Source organism: Pinus tabuliformis, chromosome 2_2, assembly GCF_031772625.1.
Source record: "Pinus tabuliformis cultivar Carrire ecotype Pingquan chromosome 2_2, CPIR1, whole genome shotgun sequence".
NCBI classification, from domain to species: Eukaryota; Viridiplantae; Streptophyta; class Pinopsida; order Pinales; family Pinaceae; genus Pinus; species Pinus tabuliformis.
Genome location: NC_142300.1, coordinates 383,624,250 through 383,634,124, shown reverse-complemented (window position 1 = coordinate 383,634,124; position 9,875 = coordinate 383,624,250). Strand labels below are relative to the sequence as shown.

General features: G+C 32.1%; 1 pseudogene across 1 annotated transcript; it reads left to right on the top strand.

Annotated features, from left to right (window-relative positions):
• The first annotated feature begins 3,835 nt into the window (after positions 1-3,835).
• Positions 3,836-8,407, top strand: LOC149192863 (delta-selinene-like synthase, chloroplastic; annotated as a pseudogene). The gene is made up of 10 exons (XR_016255016.1): positions 3,836-3,974; positions 4,125-4,312; positions 4,350-4,465; positions 5,025-5,245; positions 5,327-5,424; positions 5,518-5,609; positions 6,329-6,544; positions 6,671-6,704; positions 7,803-7,910; positions 8,104-8,407. The product of XR_016255016.1 is annotated as a delta-selinene-like synthase, chloroplastic (transcript).
• The last annotated feature ends 1,468 nt before the right edge of the window (positions 8,408-9,875 follow it).

Here is a 9,875-nt window from a genome sequence, read left to right as displayed (position 1 = left end):
TTATTATTAGTTATAATAATAAAAATAATAGTTTTATTATAATAGTTATTTATTATTATTATTATGGCGTAGTCTAACTTATAGACTAAATGACCTTTTTTACAACATTTTTTTTCCGGTTAAACTTGAGTTTAAATTGTTTAATATGCATAATTTGGGTGTCCCAATGGTTTTCCAGGGTTCTAAATCATTTATGCATTTAAAAATGTATTTTAAAGAGCAAAAAATGTTGAAATTGTATTGCCAAATTTTGGTGAATTCCAGTGAAAAATAATTATTTCGCCTATACGTTAGACTATGCATTTTATTATTATTACTACTACTACCATTAATGCTTATCAACATTTTTTAACTATATTTGATAATGTGATTGTGCATGTGATTGATATATGTCTATACCTCATACCTCTATCCACATATATCAACCATATTGATTAATGTAGTTATCTTAATAAATAATTATTAAATAAAAAATCATTCATATTCATTTACCAAATTTTCTTATCATATAATATTTAAATACTGTACAAATATATGTTAAATGAAATTATTTTTATCCACTTCGTTTTTAGTATTATATAAGTGTTAAATGAATAATTTTTCCTCTGCAATTACTAAATTTTCCTATAATACGGTTTGTTATCATATAAAATTCTAGAATGTATACGAAATAGTTGAATTCGAGGTGTAAACAGAAAATTTGAGGAAGTTAAAACATTAATTATTAATTTTCTTCATTTATTTTTCATTGGGAAAAAAAAAAAAATTATTTTTGTTAATTATGAATATATAATTATATAAATTAAATAGTTGATAAATATTGATAGAGATAAAAGCATTTGATAATATATTTTATATTGTCAAAATCAAAAAATTTATAAAAATTATTTGCAGTATAATTTTATTTTAAATAACAATATTATTAGTATATGGGTTAAATATATGACAATATTTTGAATGATGGAGATTTATTTTGATATTATTATGAAGATCACTGAAATGTATATAGGCTTTGTTAAAATATCATGGGTCAATACCATAGTTTCCTACTACATGCCAAACAAACCATAACCCATATTTTTTTGACATCTTTTAAAAATTAATCAATTTAATTAAAAATACAAAAATGACATAACAATTTTTGACATAAATATCAACCATTTTCACATAAATATCAACCCTTTGATATGTGACTTGTAAAAAAATATCTTAAAATAATGTGTGAAAGTTAAATCCATACCATTCAATGATTGTAGATAAACTCTATAACACTCATGTTTCGTTGGAAATACTCAGAACCATCATAGAGAGACTAAGAAGGTGAACTCCAATTATAGATACTTTGTGCAAATTTCCAATCGATTACCTTCAGGTGGACACCACTTCATCATTACCTTCAGGTGGACACTAGGGAAAACAAGAAGCTTTAGAAGACTATCGCAGCAAGCCAAAGCGTACTCCATGATCCTGCCACCCAGTATGCCAGAGACATTGAGCAGAAGATCACTGATGTGGCTTATTTGAAGGCATCCCTTCATCAGAAAGAAATCTTCACTCAGATTCATGATTGGTCAGGGTTCTTGGCCAAGAAAAATCAATCGGTATATACTCTGTGACAACATGCTCACTAGTTCTTCAATGAAGCCTTGACCACACCCGACCTCAACCAGTGACAAGATATTCTTGCAAAGAGTGGATTTCTTGAGAAGCAGATCTAGCAGATTAAGGATGACTTGCACGCAACCAATGCTCTACTTCGTGACCTCAAGCAATCAACAAGGATCCATTTCTAGAAACTACAACAACTTTGCACAAAAGAATATACTTAGTGGAATGCTCTACTGAATGCAAGAACGAGCCAATCAACGACTGAAGTTACCGCAAAATTTATTGAGCAAGATAGCACCCTCAGGGATCCCTGGTGGTCAACCCTTGTTGTCTATACACAATTCAAGATTGTAGCCAAGCAATCTGTCCCATAGTTGGGTCCTTCATTTGAAGGAGAACCTACAACACATGAAGAAACGATTCAAGAATATGTAGGAAAAGTCGGAACCCTGTAGTAGCAAGAAGAAACATTAACATAAACAAAGGATTGAATCGGGGATGAGTCAATTGATTGTGGTTGGGGCCTGTTGGGTCCTTTGTTTTGCGGGACAAAGTTTTTGACACATTTTGACGAGTGTGACGAAAGGGTAGTGGTGGAGGAAACAACTGAGGAAAGAAAGAAAATTTGCCAAGATCCATTCAACACTGAAGATTGGTAAGTGGAAAATATGGGGACATGGAAGTGCAGCTGAGCCGCAACAGTCATCAATGAGAGATTTCTGAGCCACAGAAGAAACCATGAAGGAAAGGGTGTGGCATCTGAGGAAGTGACTGGCAGTTCAGGCTAGTGAAGTTTATAAAAACTAAAGGAAAAGGAAATGAGAAGAAAAATCTCATATGTTGAGATGCTACCACTAAGTCTATGAGACTTAGCATGGTTCTGTGTTTATCTGATTCTCAGATACTTTATATGCTCGCTCTCCTTTTCCTATTTGAATGGTGATAGAGCCAGAATGTAATGATGCTTTAAGTTAATGGGAAGTGTTGCAGGATTTCATTATGGTTCTAAATGTGTTAGTTGGATGTGCCTCTTCAAATTTTTTCATATGAATGAATGTATGTCTTCAATCTCTTGGATGTTTTGCTCGTTATGCTTTGCGATGATATATGTCAAATGTTATGGTTTTTAGAGTAGATGGGAATGATAGTATTTGCATAACTCTCCTTAACACATGGTCCTAATCTCCATCTTAGTAAGGGCATAGCACACCTCATGTGAGATGACTTACTCCTGTTTGGTAAAGTGAAAATAACGACGTTCCACTAAACTACAACAAATCTTTTGTTGACTCATGTGCTTAAACCAAAGATCTCTGTCCTATATAATTTTATATGAACAAAAAACAAAAATGCTAACTATTAGTTAATTATATATAAATCTTTTTATTTATATTAATTTATAATATTTTAAAAATTAAAAATTTATAATTAACGGATATATATTTAAAATATTAAGAATATTGTAAATTTAAAAACATCAAAGACATGTCAATATTAATAATATAATTAACATTATTAATATAATAGTTTAATAAAATATAGGAATTGAGATGCACTAAAGTTCAATTTCACTCCCTTCAAACACACCCAACATTCACCATTTAATAAAATATAGGAATTGAGATGCACTAAAGTTCAATTTCACTCCCTTCAAACACACCCAACATTCACCTAACATCATGCAATTAACTTTGACCTAACATTCGCAAAAATATATTGTATATAGTTCAATATTAACTTTACGACTTAACGTTCGCATATATATGTATAAAATATAGTTTCATATTAACTTTATGACTTAACGTTCGCAAATATATATAAAATATAGTTTAATATTAACTTAACTCTGGCCGACCTTTCGCAAATATATATAAAATATAGTTTAATTTTAACTTTACTCTGACTGAATGTTGCAAAAATATATGACATAGTTTAATTAGCTACGTTCAAGCTTTTCTCGTGCGCATAATCCATATTTCCTTGAAAGCACCAATATTCCGACGATTTCACACTATAATATTATCAGTGGGAGGGCATAGAAATTATCCCAAATTTTTTGTCTGATACTCCGAACTCTCTCAAATATTCTGTGCGATTTGTCTTTTAGCATCGATGTCATCTGAGGCTTCGTATTTTTTTATGTCAACCAGGAAATTGTAGTGTTAGGCGTGTATATATATATAAGCGAGCCGCTATGGTCCACTCATTAAGTAAATCGCATAGCAAAGCGTGCTGTTATGGCTGAGATTTCTGAATCTGCTTCCACCAAAATGAGCAATGAATTTTCCATCCCTCGACGCACGGCCAATCGCCACGGAAACGTGTGGGACGATGAGTTCATACAATCCCTCAACTCGCCCTATGGGGTATACTTTCAATCTCTCTCTCTCACATGGCACCTATCTCTAGCTCTGTCATCTGCTTTTTAGTGTTTTTTTTGGTGGTTACCTGTGAGCCTATCGTGGCATCTATCTCATTCTCTATGTTTTTTTTTAATTGCACTGAACTCTAATTAGGCACCGGCATATTATGAACGCGTTGGAATGCTTGTTGAGGAGATAAAGCAATTACTTTTGAGCGAAATGGAAGATAGCAATTATGATCTAATCAAACGTCTTCACATAGTTGACACATTGGAATGCCTTGGAATTGATCGACATTTTCAACATGAAATAAAAACAGGTGCCCTAGATTACGTTTACAGGTATGTGAATCTGGACAGATAAATAAATTTAATTTAGCGTGAATCTGAACGAAAAGGGCATCGGAGTGGGATCGAGCGATTCCTGCAAAGATCTTAATGCGACAGCGTTAGGATTTCGTGCTCTCCGACTGCATCGATATAACGTGTCTTCAGGTGGTATCAACTGCAATTAATTTGATGTAAAGCTTCAAGATATTTTCTAATATTGTTAGGCAGTATAAGTGAAAGAGCGCACTATATTGGGCTAGCCTAAGTTGAATGGTGAAAGTGAAAACGTTTATTAATAAACATTGAACTTTAGACAAGTTCCAAACTCAAATAACCTACTTAATGAATCTCCTCGATAACAAACAGCAGGTATACATATTTGCATAAAGAAAAAAAAAAAAAAAGAGGATGGCCTAGCTGTAGTTGATCTTGTAGGGATTTTGTTAATTCCGTCCGGGATTCGAATCTCGTAGCTGACGCGTATTAAATGGGCTCATTAAAGGTGTTATCCGCTGACGCATTCATCAAAAGTTCTTTTTATATTAATAAACATTGAACGAATGTGTTGGAAATTTTTAATGTAATAGGTGTAGTTGTTTAAAAAAAAATAAGAGAATAGATGTAGGTGTTTAACTACATTTTTAATTTTTTACTATCAAAACACATGCTTATTTTTATTATTTTTAATTCAATTCTGTACTTATATTCCAAAGTTTCCAAACAGGTGTGTTGGAGAATTTCAAGGGCGAAAACGCGAGGTTCTTCTGCAATTTTACTGGAGAGAAACGAGTGAGAAGCATGTTGTCGTTACTTCGAGCTTCAGACATTTCATTTCCCGGAGAAAAAGTGATGCAAGAGGCAAACGCTTTCACAAGAGAATATCTAAATCAAGTTTTAGCTGGACGCAGGGATGTGATCGCCGTAGATCAAAGTCTTTTGGAAGAGGTAGATCAAAGTCTTAATTAAAATTAAATGAAGGATGGTGTCCATGGTGTATAAAGTATTTAACTTCATACTGTTGTTTAGGTAAAGTACGCATTGGAGTTTCCCTGGTATTGCAGTGCGCCCAGATGGGAGGCAAGGAGCTTTATTGAAATATATGGACAAAACAGCTCGTGGCTCAAGTACTGGCCCTCTTAATTATATATATTAGACTTATCTTCGAATTACGAAAATTGTAATGCCATGCTAAATCTTCTTTCCAAATTTTTATTTAGGTCGAATTTCAACCAAAAAGTTCTGGAGTTACCAAATTGGACTTCAATATCCTGCAATGCATACATCAGAAAGAGTTACAGTTTATTACAAGGTAGTGATCGGTACTTGCCATTTTCATAGTTTATAGCGTCGAGAGCGTTTTTTTAACAGTTCAATGCAGGTTGAATTTTAAAAAATAAAAATATTTATAAGCTTATTTTAAAAATATAATCGATCATTGAATGTGCTGAGCTTTGGCAGTTAACATTGGTGTAAGTATATTGCAATTTCTCATCTCGGTAATAGTCCGTGAGTGTATGTTTAAAGCCGACCAATCACTTTGGTAAATTTCAAAATTATTATTAATAATTCATAATATTCTTTTTAGTCATTTTTTTTAATCTAATTCTGGGTATGGAAGAAGACTTATTCATCCATAATAGTATATTTATTATCACAATTTACGTTGTATTAAATTAAATTAAATTTTTAGATTTCTTAATAAGTTTAATTCAAAAAATAACCTCCATTCTCAACCTGTCGCATAAAATTTGAATCTGTGACCGGTCAAAAACTGAACCACAGGTATTTTTTTTCATATTATTAATAACATTAAAAAATAAATATCTTTCATAATAACAATCTGCATATAAATTCATCATAGTGTAAACATTTTCCTAATATTACTGGAAAAATTAGTCTCCATACCTAAATGTGGTTGTAATTAAATAAATCTCGTTAATATTACGCAGAATAAATATATACTCATTGTGAATTTTGGCATATCATGATAAGAGTTCACCCTCTGCAATACTTTTTTGTCCTGCGTAGGTGGTGGCGAGAGTCAGAAATTGCACAGCTGAATTTCTATAGGATACGTCAGGTGGAATTTGTTTTCTGGGCGGCTACATGCATTTTCGAGCCCGAATTCTCTCAAAGCAGAATTGCCTTCGCACAAGTTTGTGTGTTGGCAGCTGTTCTAGATGACTTCTATGACACTCACGGTCTCTTGGATGAACTGAAAGCCACCACAGAGGCAGTCAGACGGTGAATTCAAATTATAGAGACTTTGTGCAAATTGCCAATTGAGTTATTTCTAGTTTCCCAGAATATTCCAATCATATATTTTCTGCGCCTGTTATATATCTTGAAAATTTTTTGTGCCATTTTCAGATGGGATCTTTCACTGATAGATGACCTTCCACACATAGTTACCAAATTCGGTAGAATTGATAGAAAAAATTCGAAAATACGGCAATTCGGTTCGGTTTGCGAACTAATTCGTTAATTCGAAGTTCGGTACGTCATGCTCAGTTTATAAGAGCGCATAACAGTTTTCCGCACAGCCAATTCAATTTACAGAGTTTTCCACGTCGCCCCTCTGCTCCTCAAAAACTCTTTTCCACAGCCGATTCAGTTTACAGGAGATAACAGCTAACAGCAGTTTTGCCAGGTCCTCCATCTGCTCTTCAAAACCCTTTCGCCGCCAGGTCCTCCATCTGCTCTTCAAAACCCTTTCGCCTCCATAAAACTGCCTACAGGTAACTGTTAAAATCGCATCCATAAAACTGCATACAACTAACCGTTAAAATCAGATTCAACTTTCCATTAACGAAATTAGATTTGATGGACATCAGAGCAACTTCCCAAGAGCGGTGAGATGGCAGGTTAAGTCTTAATGAATGGTAAATTTCATGGATGAGATTTTAAGAAGTATATTTTTTTAGCAAGCTTGTTATTGGTTGGTTTTTTAATCTCTAAGTTTCCAGACCTGTGAGATGACAGGTTAATATAAGTCTTAATGAATGGTAAAGCTGGTTCGCTTTTTAATTGATGAGATTTTAGGAAGTATGTATTTTAAGCAAAGTTGTTAATGGTTGGTTTTTTAATTGATGAGATTTTAGGAAGTATTTTTTTTTAAGGACGGTTGTTAATAAAATCTGTTAAAAGTTAAGGAAAGTGATAAATAGATTATTTAGGACATTTAATATAACAAAAATATGTATTATATATTCATTAAATTTAAATACAAAGAAATTTGAGTAAATATTAAATTATAATATTTAAAGTTTGTATTATATAGAATAATAAATATTGTTGTTAATAGTTACAGTAAAGAATTTGATTTGATTAGATTAATGTGATTAGAAAATAATAGACATTTGTATATATTAAAATTTCAAAATATTAGGAAAACAATATATTTAAATATTTGTAGATGTTTACTCTCGAATTTTTTCCGTATTAATTTTTAAGTGATCGAATTTTTTTTCGTATGACGAACTTGGTAACTATGCTTCCACACCACATAAAAATTGCATTCCGGTTTTTCTTCAAAACAGCGAATGAATTGGCTGATCAAGTCGTCAAAGTGCAAAAGCGGGATATGGCAGCCACACTAAAGTGCAGTAGCGTATGTGATATGTGATTCTGTAGTGGGATTAGCTTAATGGGATGTTATTAGTTTTTAATTTTACTTCCACCGACCTACTAAGAAGCCGATTGACGGTGGAAAAGACCTTTTGAGATTTTTTAATTGAAAGGGGGAAGAAGATTAACACATTAACGATTAACCATTAATGTACTTTCCCTGGTTGTATTTTCAGTGGCAGCGCTATCTTGAGTCTTATTTGCAGGAAGGAGAATGGATAGCAACTGCTCATGTGCCCACGTTTAATGAGTACATAAAGAATGCGCGCACTAGCTTCAGGGATGTGTATTTTAAATTTGTTTCCCCTTCTCTTGATGGGTCAACTTCTCCCCAACAACGTTCTGGAGCAAATATATTCTCCGTCTAAGATGCAGGAGCTCTCAGAATTTACGGTCAGACTCATCGACGACTTGAAAATTTCGAGGTATTTAGCATCTAAATCGAGATTTATTTGCATGCATACAATTCTATGTTACTGATTATATCGCTGCAATGAGTCTAGATCTTGTGCGAGTGTGCCATCCCAGACAGAAATTGGGCTTGAAGTGAGTTCTCTCGCCACCCAATGATGGTTGTTCGCTTGGGTTTTCTGATGAAAAGATGAAACTATCAATATACTTACATCGCTCGATTTTTTGATTAGAAGATGAAACACATACATATACTTATCTCTTTTGATCAGGATTTGTGGGTATATAATGTTAAAGTCTTAATATATATAGAATATAATAATAAGGATGGATATTTAGAAAAGTTACATATAGAAAAGGAAGAAAAATAGAAACAGTTTTGAAATCGGAAAATTTATATTTTTCAAATTAGCTCTTGCTTTGGAAGATAGTGAAGATGGTAAAGTCAAGAAAACAAAAAAAATAAAAAATGGTTGAAAATAGATTATTACTAATTTTTAAAATCTATTTCTATTTTAACAAATACTATATAAATAACTTTAGAATGGTGATGTTTTAATTATCTTTTTATTTATTAGATAATGGATAGAAAGCTAATATATTCTTTAGATTTTAGATTTAAGTTCTCAAGCAAAAAAATAGGTATATTTTTTTAGAGGTGAATTGCTTCTTTAAAATTGTTATATTATCAAGATATTGGAAAATAAGTTATTAGAAAGTGTTCAAACCCTAAAATGAAATAGAAAAAAAAATATATAATATTTTATTGTTAGAAAAAATAAAATTACATTTTCAAATTTTTAAGATGTATAATATCAATTTTTTTAGCTAATTAAAAAAATTCCATTTAATTTTTTATCATATCATATGGAATTCGAATTCAAACATAAAAATGGGTAATTATACTTTCAATACAGCACGAGGACTTCAATTTCTCTTTAGATACGGAGATGGCTTATCCGTATGGAACAAGGACGTAAAGGACCAGATATTGAAAATTATCGTCGACCGAGTGCCTATTGAGGAACAACTACGACTGGGTTACCGTTATGAATGTTTTATGGTTTCGCAAATGCGTATGGCCATAGGACCCTAGGTTAAATAAGTTGCGGGATTGAGAATAAGAGAATTTGTGCAAGTGTTTGTGGACGTAGTTTCGCTAAGTTCTGCCAATGTGCCTGTGGAAATTGTTCCCCGACATATTCCAAATATCGTGTACCGCAATTACTATCATCACCTAATCACCGCTGCACCATTTTCCATTTTTCTACTGTATTCTTATATGTTTTATCATCTGGAAAATATATTATATTTGATTTATAGTTGGTTGGATTTGTCAGGTGTTACATATAATGGGTACAAATGGCATCAATTTTATAATTCTTTTTAAGTGTAGTTTAATTATTAACTAAAATGTTTTTTTTTTTTTTCATCAGATTTTCAGAAATATCGCTAAAGGTTTTTATTAAATCATGGAAAAATGCCATTTTATAAAATTTTGATAGATATTTTCAGAAATATCTCTATAAATTTTAGT